Here is a 17703-nt window from a genome sequence, read left to right as displayed (position 1 = left end):
GCACCACACTTCACTGGTGACCCCGATTGGTTCAGCCGTCGCTGACCACCGAACGCGCCATGGCCACGAACGCCGTCGCAGTAAAACTCCCAGAGTTTTGGGAAGCACAGGCCGACGTGTGGTTCGTGCAGGCCGAAGCTCAATTTCAGCTTCGAGGCATAACGGCGGACGAGACCCGTTACTACCACGTGGTCGCCGCCCTCGGGCCCGGCACTGCCGCCCGAGTCGTGTCCATCCTGCGGCACCCGCCGGTCGACCACAAGTACGAGGCGCTCAAACGTCTCCTCATCGCCACGTTCGGTCTCACGGAGATCGAACGGGCCGACCGCCTCCTGGACCTTCCCGAACTCGGCGACACACGACCATCCGTGCGGATGGATTTTATGCTGTCGCTGCTGGGTGACCAAGCCCCGGATTTCTTATTCCGGGCGCTTTTCCTACGCCAGCTACCTCTACAGGTATGCCTCGCCCTGGCCGGTTCCGAAATAAAGGAACCCCGCGCCCTGGCCGTAGAGGCCGACTTTTTCGCGGCTTGTGACACGCGGTCGAGTTACGGTGCTGCCGTCGTGGATCCCGGGGCAGAGGCTACAGCGTCCCTCGTGGCTGCTGCCGCACCCCGCCCACCACCACCGCCGCCGAGAACACCGCGGCCGCCGCCGCCCCCACCGCCGCAAGCCTGGTGCTCTTACCACGCCAGGTTCGGCCACAAGGCTAGGACGTGTCGCCCGCCATGCTCTTTTGACAAGTCGGGAAACGACCGGGCCGGCGCTCATTAGCGGCCCTGAGCGTCGGCCATTCCGGCAGCCTCCTGTTCATTATGGACACCTTGCCCGGGCACCGTTTCCTCTGCGATACAGGAGCGCAGGTAAGCGTCATCCCCGCCTCCACTTCCGACAAGCGAACCGCAGGTCGGGGCCCCGCGTTGCTTGCCGCCAATGGTACGCCCATCCGCACATTCGGGAAGCGCTGCCTCTCCCTGCGGTTCGGAGGGCAGCGCTTTCAATGGTCGTTCGTGACCGCCAGCGTGCCAATGGCATTGCTTGGTGCGGACTTCCTATGTGCGAATGGGTTGTTGGTCGATGTGAAGCGCAGACGGCTCGTCCAGGCCGAAACCTTTAGCTCGCTCGTTTGTTCGCTGAGCGGCTCGTTGAGCGGCTCACCGAGCGGCTTGCCAAGCGGCTTGCTGGAAGGTTCCGTCCCGGCGAGTTTAGTTTGCACGCTTCCGGCAGCGGACGATTTTACCCGCCTCCTCGCCAGTTTCCCGGCCCTCACGTGGCCCACCTTCTTAGCAGTGGCCGTTAAACACGGGGTGGAGCACCACATCCCCATGGTCGGGCTGCCGGTCTGTGCCCGGGCACGCCGACTCAAGCCCACGAAGCTCGCCGTGGCGAAAGCCGAGTTCACCACGCTGGAGCGGCTGGGGATCGTACGGCGCTCCAACAGCGCTTGGGCTTCACCGCTGCACATTGTGCCGAAGCCCGGCGGGGGATGGCGGCCGTGCGGGGACTACCGGCGGCTCAACGATGCCACCACCCCCGACCGCTACCCGGTCCCACACATTCAGGACTTTTCCGCCCGGTTGGCCAACACGACCATGTTTTCTACGATGGACCTCTTCCGGGGCTACCATCAGATCCCCGTCCAACCGGACGACGTCCTGAAAATGGCCGTCATCACCCCTTTCGGCCTCTTCGAATTCCTAAGGATGCCCTTCGGGTTGAAGAATGCGGCTCAGGCGTTCCAGCAGCTTATGGATAGCGTCTTGCACGACTTACCTTTCCTGTTTGTCTACCTGGACGACATCCTAGTCGCGAGCGTGTCCTGGGAGGAGCACCTGCTCCACCTCTGCACGCTTTTCGAACGCCTGGGCCAGCATGGCCTAATCATCAACCCCGCCAAGTGCCGTTTCGGCGTCGCCACCATCGACTTCTTGGGGCACCGCATCACCGAGCACGGGGCCGTCCCTTTACCGGCCAAGGTGGAGGCAGTCAGGGATTTCCCGCGGCCCCGCATGATCAAGGGGCCCCAGGAGTTCCTGGGCATGGTAAACCTTTACCACCGCTTCGTGCCCCACGTCGCCCGGCTCCTCCGCCCCTTGCACGAGGCCCTTCGGGACAAGCCGGGCAAAGGTGACATCGCATGGTCAGAGGCGATGGCCGCGGCGTTCGTGGGCGCAAAGCTGTCTCTGGCCGACGCCACCATGCTGGCGCACCCGGCGCCCGATGCACCGATCGCCCTCACCACCGACGCGTCGGACTACGCGGTGGGCGCGGTGCACGAGCAATGGGTGCGTGGTGCTTGGCAACCGCTGGCGTTTTTTAGCCAGCAGCTTCGCCTGCACGAACACCGCTATAGCACCTTCGACCGTGAGTTGCTCGGGCTCCACCTGGCGGTCCGACACTTCCGCCATCTGCTGGAGGGCCGCCCGTTCACGGCCTTCGTTGACCACAAGCCCCTTGTGTTCGCGATGGCCAATGTCGCCGAGCCATGGTCGGCACGGCAGCAGCGCCACCTCTCTGCCGTGTCCGAGTACACGACGGACATCCGTCCCGTGGCGGGTAAGGACAACCCGGTGGCGGATTGCCTTTCCCGGTCCGTCGTGCACGCAGTCCACCTCGGGGTCGACTATGCCCGGATGGCGGAGGCCCAGACCGCCGGCCCCGGCATCCAGGCCTTGCGGACCGCCGTCACGGGCCTCCGCATCACCGAAGTGCCGTTCGACGCCGCGGGCACGGCCCTCCTATGTGACGTCTCCCTTGGCCGGCCTCGCCCCATCGTGCCCGCTGGCTGGCAGCACCCAGTGTTCGACGCCATCCATGGCCTGTCCCACCCTGGCGCGAGGGCATCCCAGAAATTCGTCGGGGCGAAGTTCGTCTGGCATGGCCTCAGGAAGGACGTCTGCGACTGGGCCAGGACATGCCTCGCGTGCCAGCGCGCAAAGGACCACCGCCACACCCAGGCACCATTGGCCCCATTTACGGTGCCCGAGCGGCGGTTCGACCATGTGCACGTCGACTTGGTGGGACCTCTGCCCCCCTCGCGAGGGTTCACCCACCTCCTCACCATGGTCGACCGCACCACACGGTGGCTGGAGGCCGTCCCATTGGCGGCGACGTCTGCGGCTGAGGTGGCGCAAGCCTTTATCGCCACTTGGGTTGCCCGGTTCGGTGCCCCCTCGGACATCTCGTCTGACCGCGGCCCCCAGTTCACCTCGGAGCTCTGGGCCACGGTGGCGCAAGGGCTCGGGGTGAAACTACACCGCACCACGGCCTACCACCCCCAGGCCAATGGCCTGTGCAAGCGCTTTCATCGCTACATGAAGGCCGCGCTCCGGGCCAGCCTCTGCAACGGCGGCTGGGTCGACAGACTCCCCTGGGTCCTGCTGGGCCTCAGGGCGGCGCCCAAGGACGACCTGCGCGCGTCCTCAGTGGAGCTGATCTTCGGGCAACCACTGCGGGTACCGGGTGAATTTATCCCCGACTCCACGGCTCCTTGGTCCGCGGCGCAACAGCGCTCCGCCCTTCAGGAGACCGCCCGGAGGTTCGCCCCGGTGCCAACGGCACACCACGGTTGCCCTCCTTCCCAAGTCGCCCCGGAGCTTCGCACGGCAAAGTACGTGTTCATCCGGCACGACGCCCACCGGGCACCGCTACGGCCCCCGTACGACAGGCCCTTCCGCGTGCTGGAGACCGGGGACAAATTTTTCACGGTCGACATCGGCGGTGCCCCAGATCGCATTTCTGTGGACCGCCTCAAGCCGGCCCACCTCGATCCGGACCACCCCCCGCCAGCAACTCTGCCTCCGTGTAGAGGCCGCCCCCCGGCGGTCGGACCCGGCACCACCGCCAGCAGCTCTGCCTCTGCGTCGAGGCCGCCCCCCGGCGGTCGGACCCCCGGCACCCCCCAGCCCCGCCGGCCCGCTACCCCCCAGCCCTGCACCCATCGCCATGGGGCATTTCGGCCGGGTCATCTGGCTTCCCCGCAAACTCACCCTTCAGGTGCGTGGGAATTCTGGGGGGGGGGGGGGGGGGCGCGTGTGGCAGGCACAAGGGGCAATAATTCCGCGCACCAGTGGGTGGCGCGAGCGCCCAGGCGGGGACCGATGGCACATGCCCCCCCCCCTTTGACCGATCGGCCACGCCTGGGGACTAGGCGTGGCCTCGGCACATATATGCGGGCTCTAAGCTCGAGCCTGCTCAGTGCTGCAGTTCGAGCTTTCAAAATAACGACTTTTGTTTTAACAAACGCGTTGTGGCCTACCTCTTTGGCAAGCAAGTTGTGTGTGCGCAGCACCACACTTCAAAACAAGTGAATCGTCATCATCTGTTCACTTCCGGATTCAGGAGCAAGGTCCGTGTCGATCACATTTCAAAATCATAATTATATTGAGGAATTTCTGAAACCTACTACCGACCTTACGTCACACACTGGCACTGCGACCCCAAAACCTTCCACAGAAGGTTATTGTCCCCCGCCGCACCGCGGAGCGAAAGGGGGACTATGGTTTTCCCCTCCGTCCATGTGTGCGTGCGTCCGTGCGTGCGTGCGTGCGAACGTGCGTGCGTGCGTCCGTGCGTGCGTGTGTAAGCGAAGGACCGAATTCTAATTTGGTGTGTGGGTGCAACCCACGTCAAAATCCAAGATGGCCACCACCATATATATGTCTGAACGTTGTGAGCGAAATATCTTGAAAAATAAACGAACTACTAACTTCTAATCTGGTGTGTGGGTGTATCTACGCATAAGGAAGAACGCTATTGAAAATTGGGTCGCCACGTCAAAATCCAAGATGGCCGCCTTGTGACTTCCACTTGGTCAACTCACATCACTTCACCGACGGGGGACCGAGGCGTAACGCTTGCTATATTTCCTTTTAGTAAAATATGCAACTGTAATGGTTACTAAACTTGTTCCCCTGTCATGTGACCAGATCCTCAGCTCTGATTGGTGGACGTTTGTGAGGGACATACGGACAGACCAAGAGGATTAATGGGGGTTTGGGGGAGAGGTTAATGGGAGGGGAATTATCTCGGTTTTGGATAGGATAGGGGATGATGTTGGTTGGTGGTGAAAGTGTAAGTTGATAATAATAGCACGGCCTTAATGAGTCAGTTTATGGGCCTAATGGCGTCCTCCGGCGTTGAAGTTCCTTACAAGTGCGAACTCATATTTATTTACTTAATGTGGCCATCAATGTGCTGCTGAAACAGTCTTTTGACAAGGGTTACACTGGGTGGTTTGTCGTTGCCTTCCGTGCAGCCAGACAGGGAAGGATTTTGTAATTTGTTTCGGGTGCCGGTGATAACTTGCCTCGCCCTGACACAGTCGGATCTTTAACGTCCACCACGGCCAAGTGCAGGCAGACGGGTCACAGGTCCACCGGCTTGCTGTAATTTTGATGGAGGGTGTACCTGTTGGTTTATCCACCTGTACGTGCAGCACCAGAATGAGACGTTATAGCTGAGTCGAGATTCGAACCCATGCTACACATTTCTAAGGCATGTGCGCAATACCGCTCGGCTATCCTTCACTTATAATACTGCAAATGCAAGAATGGCGAAAATTTTCATTCCCCAATGCCATTTGTGCCCCTTTGGCCTCCATCGGTGCTTTTTTCCTGCCCACCTCCCCTCTTCCATCCTCCTATTTATTTTTCCCAATTTCCTTTTTCTCAAAATATCAATCTCCCATGCATGTGTATACAAGAAATGCTGATGGGTGTGTTTGTGCGTGCCAGTAATTGTGAGAGACCATTTTGCCCTGATATGATGCACTCGTCCATCAAATGGCAAGGAAAAAGTGCACTAACAGCATAATGGGGTTAGTATAAAACCTGAACTTGCACACACCTTACATTTACACTAAGGTTATGCAAGTATATTATGACGTCATTTAATAAGGCTTTTCTGTGTTAAATGAAATGGAATATGAAGTTATAGCAACACCAAGGATGTTGATTGTTGGTGTCCATTGAAAGGAAAAGAAAAGTTGATTTAAAGCTACAGAATTTGTTGAAGAACATATTCACTATTGTTTATCCATGAATATATTTTACATTCAACTGATTGTGAATAACCTGCACAGGTATAATAAATTGGCAGGTTTATGAGAGTGACACCTACACAGGTATTATTACATTATTTACACCAACCAGTCCAACCTAGTTATAACATGGTCACCAACACAATTACTATCATGGTTTTCTACACAACTTCCATGCCTCCATCAAAATGAAATACGGTATCTATATAATAATAGCGTAAGGACTCGACTTTGTTATCCCTTTTACGCCGCACCCAGTGACCCGATGCCCACAGCACAAATGGATTTACGATCTACGAACCGCGCTCTTTGTTTATCATGTACAGCCATACTCGAAAAATCTGAATTAGCCGACGTTGGGGCCCAAAAGCATCCGATTAACTGCCGATACGACGCCATCTTACGACGCCATCGTATTGGCGTCTGCTGGGCGAAGGCGAAGCAAGCCATCCGCTGATTGGACAGTCGAAGGCGACAGCAAGCCGTCCACTGAGTGGACAATCCTGAGCATGCATTTGTGCTGGTGTCATCGATCGCGGTGTACGCTATCCTCATCAGGTGGGTTTACCATAATTTCTAAACATTCCGTAAACTGGGTATCTATTTGCCTGCTCCTGTCTTCTCCCACGGCCAGTTATATGTGGCATGTTCAAGAGCACGGTCGTTCAAAGATGTGTATATCAAGGTTGATAATACGAGTACGCAAGGAGTCGTCAGAGGCTTGACTATTACCCCAAACATTGTTTATCCAGAAGTTTTAAAATTATTTCAACCTCTGATACTGCGTTCATTGGCGTCTGCGTTCATCTATATAATAATACCGTAAGGACTCGACTTTGTTATCCCTTTTACGCCGCACCCAGTGACCCGATGCCCACGGCACTAATGGATTTACGATCTAGGAACCGCGCTCTTTGTTTATCACGTACAGCCATACTCGAAAAATCTGAATTAGCCGACGTTGGGACCCAAAAGCATCCGATTAACTGCCGATACGACGCCATCTTACGACGCCATCGTATTGGCGTCTGCTGGGCAAAGGCGAAGCGAACCGTCCGCTGATTGGACAGTCGAGTGGTGTGATCATGGGTGGTGTGAACCAAATGGTCTTTTTATTCCCTTGAACATTTTAAATTAGGATATATAAGGAAACGTCTTTATCGTCATTTTAATAAAGTTAAATGGAGTGACGTTGCGATACTCGGGGTGCGTTGCATAAATCCTCGTAACTCAGAGAGGTGTAGCAGGTGGCGAGACGTAAGGAAGCTTAAAGATAACGAGCTGAAAACAGACGAACGATATGTCGATCTCTTTCTACACCGAACGGAAATAAAAGTATGAGAGCGGGCAGGCATGGCCTGAGCACTTCGAGCAGGGAGGACTGATTGGACTTAACTTAAAGAGAAAAAATTGGCGCTTAACGGAAGAAGAGGATCCCATGAGCGCTGCCGTCACTTATCGAGGTGTGTTGAGGTCTGAAGAGATGAGGTGGTTTCTCGGAGCGATTTGCACCTTTTTACTGCTTGAGGTGAGGTCGGTTCGTGTTTTGTGACTCGTAGATTTATTAATCAAAACACGGTCACAGTGGCGTCAGGCACTGTGACCGTGTATGTGACTCATATTCGCGATTACCACAGAAGCACATCGACGGGGAGTATCTATATAATAATACCGTCTATATAATAATAGCGTAAGGACTCGACTTTGTTATCCCTTTTACGCCGCACCCAGTGACCCGATGCCCACGGCACTAATGGATTTACCATCTATCCCCTATGCCATCCATAATGGTACACTCTATCCATACGCCACATCCTCCCTTCCGTGGATGTTCCACGGGTTTCGGCTAGTTGTATTATATTCCTACTGCTCTGCCTTGACATTGACGCTTACCAATGCGCCAGTATGGGCTAATTCCAGTCGATTTACTAATCCGTTCATTTTTTAAAAGTCTATGGTTCTACTGCTGTTACTTTCCATTGACACATACCACTGCGCCAGTGTGGCCAGAGTGGTGCTATGCCGATTCCTATTACGAATCCATTCATTTTTCAAAAGTATATCGTAGCGTTGTCATTTAAGTAGATTGCAATAAATACGTTGTTCATATACGCACTCTTCATTCTCATCTTTCTTCCTAACTCTTACTCGGACAAGCAAATCCCCTATGCCATCCATTATGGTACACTCTATCCATACACCACATCCTCCCTTCCGTGGATGTTCCACGGGTTTCGGCTAGTATATAAAGAATTGTTTTGTGTGACGTGTGACCGGTGTTGTTATTTGATATGTCACAATTTGAACAATGTTAGCCATTGCAGGAATGAGCTCAAATGTAACTTCATGGAATCAGTAACAGCTCACTCGGTCATCCTGTGGTGCATCAGAAAAGAGGAGCATTCATTACACCAATCATAGGATCGATGTGTTCTGGTTGTTTATTTTGTTTCATGGGAAAGACAACGGACACACACACACACACACACACACACACACACACACACACACACACACATAAATACACACATAAATACACACATACACACACATACACACACATGAACACACATACACACATATACATGTGGACACATACACACATACACATACACACATACACACACATAAATACACACATACACACATACACACACATACACACATGGACACACATACACACACACATATACATATGGACACAAAAACACACATACACACATAAACACACATAAATACACACATACACACACATAAACACAAACACACGAGTTTCACCACTATTTTATTTTCTTGATCCCGATCATTCAGACATCATAAAAAGTCACATTACGCCATTTTCTGGCTCCATCTATTTTCATCCATCAGGCTACATTTTCCATTACCCAAGGCTCTGTTGGTCCTTTGTGTGCGTCTTCGAGCGCGTGCGCTCCTGTTTCTCAATGCAATGAGTAGAAAACAGATGAAGTCAGATAAATCGAGGAGGACAGTGACAACGTGACTCCATCATGGCAATTGGGAGAGATAATCACAAAAAAACAACAACAACCCACCTATTTTGAAGGAAAGTAATCTTTTGCAATTTGCACGTGCTGATAAAAAAAAACCCGCCTTGCTAATCCCATTTAGATTACGTGACGATGGCTTTGTTTCTCCTATTATCTTTACCAACCCCTTTCCCCAGTCTGTTTCAGCTGCTCCCAATCGTACAAACACTCCATCTCCCTCGAAAGCTAATTAAAATCTCTTCTCCCCTCTATTTCTCTTACCTCTTTGAACATTTACCCCCCTACCTTTTATTGTCCTCCCATTGCCCCATGTTACCTGTGCATTGCCGCTGTGAGATTTCCCCCAAATCACGGGATCATTGCACACTGCCCACTCGCAGATGTGCATCCGAGATGGGTTGCAGGAGCACTGTTCGGAATTCCTCATGGCATTGATAAGAACATGATTTTAAGGATGAAATTGAGCCGCGATGTCAAAAGGCATGGCGACTACCATGTGTGCAATCGGTCTTCGTACAAGATGTATGGTTGGTTGTCAGGAAGCTGATGGGTCAAAATATCAGTCGGTTACAAATGCCAAACGATTCCATCATTTAACACCAACATTTTTGGTGGTCATCCAAGTGATGGGGTTTCCTCCCTATTTTTCGGTGCTCTCAGGCTCATTCCGGACCTTATGCATTCATCATCATCTATGTACCATATTCTTTACAGAGCGTCAATACTGCTGAAGCGGTTCCTGGGCAAGGGCTATATGCTTGGTGGTTTGCCATTATTTTCCCATCATTCAGGCAGGAATTTCAAATTTGGCCAGGGATGGATGTTCTTTGTTCACCAAGCAATAGCGGTGGATGGGAAGCCCAAATTTGTTGTTTTTTTTGGGGTTTTTTTTGTATACAGAATCGAGGCTCGTGTAAGAGCTAACACATTGAACATGAAAACATGCACAGGCACATAAAACATACAATGAAGGGAGCGGGAGACAAGGGGGGGAGGGAGAGGGAAGCACAAAAACAGAAGAGAATAGGGATGTCGGTAGATCTGTGGAAGGGGAAGGGCTGGTATGGGGGAGGAGGAAGGGGTACACGGTATAAAGCAAATGAAGACTTCTAGGAATTTCAGGAAAGAAGTTGGGGATTTTAAGAGGCGGAATTGGGGTGTTTTAGACAGATGATCAATGGGCAGAAAAGATCAAGGTTTTGGATGGGGGCAGATAAGAGATGGTGGTGAACAGTTTTGGTGAAAATAGAATTTTGGTGGTGAAATTTAACTTCCATGCAAAGGACGTCACATCTATTCACCCTACCTGCAAAACTCCTGCGAAACTCCAGTGAAACTCCTGCGAAACTCCAGTGAAACTCATGCGAAACTCCAGTGAAACTCCAGTTTATAGCTTGGTCAATACTCAAAAAACTCAGGCTTGACAGCTCAGAGCCAAGTCCTACTTCAAGCCTGCCCCTGCCAGCCCTTGTACATATTGTTGCATTACGGACCCACCCAGAACCGCAAGCAATTAGATATAGGAATTGTACATGCAGGGAATTCATATCCTCAGATAGCCAGCTTAAAGCTAAATCTGGATGATGCATCATCAGGGCAGTAATGCAACCTTCTAGTCTCGCTGGATCCGTCTAACACGCGCAAATAGCCAAACAAAGTGATTACCCAAATTATTTTCCTCCAGGGTTTCTCAATTAACCAAATCAATTGAAGCAGAAAAGTGGCAGGAACCAGACACGCACGCATGGCTTCGAAAATAATAGGGATCAATTTGACATACGACAAATAAAGTAAACCGTCTATGGACAAACACAACAAACATTCACACAGAACCGGGCGAGTTTGTAGCCGGGTGATGGAAAGACCCAGGTTGAACGACAGGCAGCATCTTGTGAGAGCACAACATCCACAGGAGCAAAGCACTGCCAATGTCTACAATCTTGAGGTGTCAGTGTCCAGGAGCAATGTCAGAGACTGTGAACGGCCTCACAGTTACCACCTTCACAGGCTCGCACCCTACACCTTCCTCGCCCACAAGGCATCGACATCACGGCCCACAGGGTGCTGTGCAATTACATAATGGCAGTGCCGGTCAATTGACGACCACCCTGAGCCTCTGGTGCTGGCCAAATTGTGTGATGCAGTACACGCTGTTTGCGAGCCACTGACGAGCGTGTGCACCCCAACACCAGCTGAGGTGTGCGAGCCAATGCTGGTGAGGGCTGAATCAGGACCCCTGGTGTTTGGATCTGTCCGTTCAGCATTCAGGTGTCCATTCACTACGTGGGGTCTTCAAGTCGGCCCTTGCCTTTGGCGTGTTCATGTCGGCCCTCGCCGCTGACAGAATGTATGTATGGCCCAGTCTGTTGTTTAGTTTAAGCCTGGCTTCCCGGGGAACCGAGTTGCAGTGTTGTGGATCACTACAAGTCCATTGGGGGTAAAACCCAAGTTATGGTCTCGGGCTGACGGGGTTACCGGACCCATTGAGGGGCAAGTCCCCCAGCGTCTAAGATGATTGCTCCCAGGCATCCATGAGAAGTGTACTGAGAGGACCACGAGGTAAAGGTTGCTTGGGCTACTCCTTGATTACAGTACTCTGGATGTCATAAGGGCCTGAGGAGGAAACCGCTTGGATAGGAGTTCCCCCAGCAACCTGTCCATTAGGCCCTGGGATAGCCCAGCATGTGACCACCTGTCTTGTTGGGCTGCATAACCTTCCACAGAAAGTCTGTTGTGATTAATGGGCCCTCAGTTTGTGAAGAAGGGCTTCTTTTTTTTGTAATACAAGGTCGAGGCTCGTGAAAGAGCGAACATTAATCAAACAAAAAGTCAAACCGACACATAAAACATATAAGGGGAGTTGTAGATGGGATGGGGAGAGAGGGGGAAGGACACAAACACATTTGAGAGCAGGGACATCAAGAGAACTGTGGGAGGGAGAGGGCTTGGGGGGAGGTGAAAGAGGTATAAAACACATGTACACTGCAAGGACTTCCAGGAAAGAAGTTGGAATTTCGAAAAAGTGGATCTGGGGTGAATTAGCAGGGGTAGAAAAGATCAAGATTTTGGATGGGGGAAGATAAGAAAGAGATGGTGGTGAACAGCTGTTTTAAAGACCTGGAGGGAGAAGTGGGATTGAAGGGAGTGGGGGAGTTTGTTCGAGAGGTGGGAGAAAAGAGGAATGAAGGAGTGAAGGTGAGCAGAGTCTTGATTTTGGCAGTTTAACCATAAGAGGGTTGCAGGCAGATCTTGTGCGACCTGCAGGAATATTTGGGGGACAGAGCACAGAGAGAGCTGGGGAACAAGGCCGGAGAGGAGTCGGTAGAAGAAAGAAAGACCACTAACCTGCCTGCGGTGAGTGAGTGAAAGGCCCTCTGAGTTGGCTTCATCGCGGGAGATTCCAATGATTCTGAAAGCTTTGGCTTCAACAGCGTGAAGCCAAGCTAGGCATGAGGCAGGAGCACCGGCCCAGAGGGGAGAACAGTATTCCATTGAGCTGCGGATGAAAGCCTTGTATGTGGCGAGGAGCTCAGGTGTGCCAGGGAAGGACTTCGCACGATGGAGGATGCCCCAGTAGGTGACTGGCTTTGAAGGCCAGCTTGAAAATGTGGTTTTCCCAGGAAAGATCATGGCAGATAGTGAGACCCAAAAGCTTGAGCGACAGAACTTCTTGGAGAGGATTGTTTAGAAAGTAGATGGGAGGGTTGTCTAGTTGGTCTTTTCGGAGAGACACAGTAAGAGTGTGAGATTTGTCAGGATTGAAAGACATGTTCCACTTGTTTGACCAGTCTGTGATTTTGTCCAGGTCTGCAGAGAGTGAGGAGGCTGCAGACTGCCGATCTGAGGGATGAGGAATGGACCAGCAGAGAGTGGAGTCATCAGCAAAGAGACAGAGGATTTTCCAGATAGTCGGAGAGATCATTGATGAAGACAAGAAAAAGCACCAGAATCCCAGAATGCTGCCTTGGGTACCTCCAGCCAGAACAGGAAGGGGAGATGAGAGAAATCCATTCAGGGCCACACGTTGAATATGACCAGAGAGGAAGTCCGCAAGCCCTGCGTGGAGATTTCCATGGATACCATAGGAGGAGAGTTTGGTGAGCAGAGCTGGGTGCCAGACCGTATCGAAAGCACATGATATGTCAAGGGAGACAGCTCTGATTTCCTGTTTGGTATTGAGGATCTCCATCCATTGTTGAGATAGCAGAAGCAGCATGTCCAGAGTAGAATGACCTGGTCTGAATCCAAATTGATGATCGGAGATCAAGCCATTGGAGAAGAGGGAGGATTTGATATCTGAAGCAATGATGGATTCCACGACTTTGCTGATAATTGGGAGCAGGCTGATTGGTCTGTAGTTGCAAGGGTCTGTTTTTGCACCTTTTTGTGTAAAGCGGTCATGTTTGCTGATTTCCAAGATGATGGCAGATGACCTTGAGCAAAAGAGAGGGTGAAGAGAACAGAGAGAGGGTGAGATAGAGCGGCAGAGCAGGATTTTAGGACACGTGGGCTGATGCCGTCTGGTCCAGTTGCAGAATCAGAGTCGAGGTTTTACAAAAACCTCTCCACCTTGTCAGGAGAGAAGGACACAGAGTCCAGGAGCAGCTGCGTATGTGTTACGTGGTCCTCCCGGTGACTACCTGGTCTCGGTGACCCCCGGACCGTGAGAGGAACTCCGCCAGAAAGATTTATTATGTATGCGCTTTCGTAACGCAATCAATATGAATTCCAACCAAGAAAAAAAACCCCACACCAAGGATCCGGAATAATCAATGATATATTCCCCGAGCAATCAACAATCAGCAATCAATAGTGCAAAGATGTAAACTCATCTACATTAACTCTAAGATGGCCATCTTATACATTCCTCATGTGAGCTCCACTCCCGACTCCCTCCGTGGTCAATGTCTCTCACAATGTCTCCGTACTCCTGTAGTTCGATCTCCGCACGTGGGCGGTTGAACGGACCCTTCCTGACGTGCTTTCACCGGGCACGTCCCGTACCGGGAACAACGGCTGCAGCGCGCACCTCCTGGCCAAGCAAAGCGGGTAATGTAAAGCAGGCAAAGCAACACGCGGCTTGCCCAGCACGCGCGGCCCCAGGTGCGACCCGTACGCGGCCTTGTAGATGGCGAGGCGAACTGTGCCAGCTGCTTGGTTCCGTGCACGAACCCACAGTGACTTGACGTGTCAAAGGGTAGTTACACGTCCCGGTAACTCCTCTCGCCAGACAGGCTTTGAAACGCCGATTCTCTTACGTTGCTCAATCGATACCGCTCGCGTCCGAGCTTGGCGAGGAGGAAGAAGGAGAATCGTCGCGTCTCCAGGACCTCGTGTCTTTTCTTCTTCCGTTTCCGGTCTCCTTTTTCTCAGAAGGGCTCCTGACCCTTTAATCACAACAACCTTTAATCGACTACACATTGATAAGCAAAGCCCGGAATAGTAATTCACATAAATATGTAACAGTATGACTGGGTAAGGTGGGTACAGAGAGAGATGGGTTTGGGACCCAAGATTTTGAGGCAAACACAGAGTTGAGGCATTCGGCTTTGACACGTGCGGTGTCAACTGTGTAGCCATTTGAAGTAAGGGAGAGGATGGAGGGGGAACAAACACCAGAAACGGATTTGACCAGACGCCACGAGGATTTGGAGGAAGGAGACAGGTTTGAGAGTTCATTCGTGAGTGTGGAGAGATCGTGCTTCCTGGCACTCCTGAGGATAGACACACACTTGTTCCGAGCTTGGTGGAAGGAACTGAGATTGCCTTCAGTTGGATTTGCCTTCCATGAGGCAAAGGCAAGTTGTTTCAGGGCAACTGCCTCACCACAAGACTCAGTGTACCATGGTCGGGAGGAAGGGGAAGACAACTGAAGACGAGATGGGATAAATGTGCATGAGAGAGAGCAGTTTGCTTTGGAAAAATTCCCAGGAAGAATTGATGTCAGAGGCAGTAGAGGTGGGAGACCAGTCCTGATGATTGATGGCTGCTTGCAGACCGAGCCAGTCAGCCTGAGTGAAATGCCAGACTTGTCGACACTGAGGAGGCTCTCTGAGAATGGCCAGAGAGATGTCCACTTTAACAAGCACATGATCAGAAGAACTGATTGGAGCAGAAGAAGAGCAGCAGACATTTGCAGGAAACGTTGTCATAACCAGGTCAAGAAGAGAAGATACTCCATTGATTGAGATCCGGGTCGGGAAATTGACAGATTGTGTCAGTCCCAATGAGTCGCAGAAGTCCTTTGCTGAGGTGCCATGGCTGGTGAGAGAGGAAACTACACCCAGCCAGCTGGCATGATGACAGTTGAGGTCGCCACATATTTGGAAGAGAGAGTTGGGATGAGTGGATAGAAGTTGTTCCATGTTGTCAGACAGTGAAATGTAAATGGAGTCATCACTGTTTAGACGACGGTACAGAACACATTTGAACAAAAGGTAGGAGTGGAGAGGAAGCCGTAGCCAGAGGTACTTCTGGGGGTGGGGTGGAGAGAGGGCAGTGCAAGGAGAGTGAGGAAGAGTTTTTGATAAAGATAGCAACCCCACCACCAGGACGAGGCTCAGGTCTATCATACCGGAGGAGGGAGTAACCAGGAAGAGATATTAAGGAATCAGACACATCTTGAAGGAGGAAAGTTTCTGTTAAGCAGATCAATTCTGGATTGTCAGAAGCAACCTGAATGGAGAGATCAATCAGGTTTGAGCGAAGGCCCCGGATGTTTGAGGTCCATACCGTTAATGAAGAGAGGGGGCAGCATCGGTGCAGGACAGGGGAGGGGATGGGTGAGGGGTAGGGTCAGATGAAGGATGAGAGGGGGAGGTAGCAGTTGATAGTGTGTCAGAGATTACAGAAGAGTTACAAGAAAGGGAAGGATGAGGAGGACAAAAGGTTTGATGGTGATGGGATGAGGCACAGTGTGGGGTTGTTTGAGGGGGAGCAGAGGAAAGTAGAAGGTTTGGGAAGGTGGAGATATGAGATAGAAGGGAGACGAAGTGGGGAGGAGGCAGTTTTGAGGAGGAGGAGGGAGGGGGGAGAATTGGATAGGGATGGTAGGGGGGGAGAATTGGATAGGGATGGTAGGGGGGGAGAATTGGATAGGGATGGTAGGGGGGTAGATTTGAAGGGGAGGGGTTGGGGGTGAGTTTTGAAGGGGAGGGGTGAGGGGGGAGTTTTGAAGGGGAGGGGGGAGGGGGAGTTTAGAAAGTGGATGATTAATGAAAGACGAACATTTGTAACAAATTGGGTTGATCGTGATTTTCAAGTTCGAGATCTGTTTAAGAATGATAGAGGAGGGGTGGAATGAAGGTGAGTTTAGAGCATGTCGTGAGGAAGAATTGTAAGAGATTGAATTTTATTTTGAAGTGGAATGAGTTGAAGAGGAAATTGAAAAAAAACCTTTTAAATAGGAAGAAAAACAGTGTGTTGTAATATACCACTGAATAAAACATTGCGGGGGAAATTTTAAACATATTTCAACAATATTTAAACAAAGCCATGAAAAACAATTTTATACAGTATTCACAAAATACCGATGGGGAGAGGAAGGGACAACCAGGAGTCACGTCAACAGGGCAAAAGGTCAAAGGGCTCTGGGTAAAATTTACTTTGTGGACTAGTGGAAGAATGGGTGAACAGGCGCTGCTGATCATTGAACAACCTCCACAGTGTGGGGTTGGGTGGTGGAGGAAGGCCTTTTTCTCACTGCCACGACTCACAGGGTTTGCTTAGAAAGGTGTATGCTGGGTTTGGAGCTGAAACAAAATCTAATCGGCTTGTTCTTGTCACCTAACCAACTCATCCACCTAATTTTGTCATAATCTGTCCATAACCATTTTAAATATCATGCTATGTATCGTTTTGGCCCTACCACTTGATGGTGAAGAATCATTTAAGAATAAAAAAATTATTTGATCCAGATCTGTATTCGGATCTTCACCAAAATTGAATCACTTTGTACTTGTCACACACACAACCTGTCCACCAAGTTTCGTTTGAATCCATCCACAACTTTTTGAGATATCTTGTTCACAAACAAACAAACAGACAGACAGACAGGCAGGGGTAAAACATAACCTCCATCCACCTTCGGTGGTGGAGGTAATGAATGTTACACTCTGTCACGTATTGGTTCGGATAGATGAAGGTCATGGAGCCCCATAAATGCAATTACTTTGGCTCAATGAAATTGGGTTTTGGGCCCAACCGGCCAGCCATAGCAGGTAACATCCACTGGGGGACATGGTCACTTGGTTTTGGAATGTAAATTTAAAATGTTACATTGTGGATAAGGTAGGCCCATGTGTGTTGGTGCCTTCTCTCCCTACTGCAGGAACAGCAGTGTGGATTTTAAGCAGTGGAAATTTACATTTTTGAAATGTGTGTATATTGTCCTGTCCGTGGCCGATGAAGACCAGCCTCAGACGAATAGCCAAAATGAGCTTTAACTCCGAGGCGTACTTCGAACTTGGCGAGATTATGGTTTCGCGCACGCGGGAAGGTTCGTGGCCTTATCTGATTGGAAACACATGGGGTTATTCCGAAATCACAAAACAAATAAACGAACCAGGACCTTAAGTAAAATTCAACAAATATAAATTTATTTTCAGTAATGTAAAAGACAATGAAAGGTGAGGTAAACTAAAATTCCTAAATG

The sequence above is a fragment of the Myxine glutinosa genome, chromosome 1, assembly GCF_964187855.1.
Source record: "Myxine glutinosa chromosome 1, kmMyxGlut1.1, whole genome shotgun sequence".
NCBI classification, from domain to species: Eukaryota; Metazoa; Chordata; class Myxini; order Myxiniformes; family Myxinidae; genus Myxine; species Myxine glutinosa.
Note: the sequence above shows the minus strand (reverse complement) of the source record.